A 1066-nucleotide genomic window follows, 5' to 3' on the forward strand; every position below is an offset into this window, starting at 1 on the left:
TGGATCTCTTCTAGTGGGCTTAGAGAGGATTCCTTTACGCTACGATCATAGTCTTTATTTATAACTCTTACGAAATATTTTTATAAATGAAAGTTTTATAATCTGTTGTCATAGTTTATATATATCAATACTTCATCATGTCATAAATAGATGTTTAATTCTGCTGTAACTCTATTCACAAGTTTATATTCCACTGTTAAATTAAATTATTCATACCTCTGATAACATGTTCATGTTCCGCTATTATAAATAATAAATATTATACTCTAATGTTGCATGTAAAGTGATGTAAGAAATGAGTTAATAATGATGTAAGCTTTATTCTCTCATTTGTGATCCTGATGGAAAAATATGGATTTTCGAGTTCTCCCTTGGGGTATGCTCGACAGAACTGTGTAATTTGGTGTTCTTTCTTGAGTGCTTAGTGTCTAATAGAAGACAAGCACTCCTAGGAGGCATTAGAGTAGGCGGTTCTACCACAGGTGGTATCAGAGCATAAATGAGGAAATAAGGCTTCGAAAACCTTTTCTAAAATAAAATTTGACAACAAATTCTTTTCAAAGAATAGGATGTTTTTATGCGAAGCTATATAAGTAGCCATATTACTATGGTTATGTATCCAGGATAGATGGCACTCTGCTGACTTAGGTAGGCTTAATCAATTTTTTGCATGTACACTAACTCCGAGCATAGTCCTATAGTGATGAGGACATGACACCCATGCATATGACCATGTTTGGCGCATGGGATAGAGGGGAAGGAGGCCACCAAGGGTGTCCAAGTCAAGAAGGAGGCCCGAGGCTAATTCGGTTCGAGTCCTCGAGGTGGAGGCCCAAAACAACTCAAGTTCGAGTCTACCTCAGAATCTAGGATCAGTCTGCCTTAAACTGGTCACCCAGGACGCATCCGAACTCCGTTTTCGATGATCCATATATGGATGGAAAGATAATTTGATAAGGAAGCCAATCTAAGTGCTTTCACGTCAAAATCTCTTCAGAATCAATAGGAATCGTCGAAACAAGTCAGCATCCAAAATCTGCCAGGGTGCTGCGACACCTTCTTTTGG

Source organism: Miscanthus floridulus, chromosome 7 (genome assembly GCF_019320115.1).
Source record: "Miscanthus floridulus cultivar M001 chromosome 7, ASM1932011v1, whole genome shotgun sequence".
NCBI lineage: Eukaryota > Viridiplantae > Streptophyta > Magnoliopsida > Poales > Poaceae > Miscanthus > Miscanthus floridulus.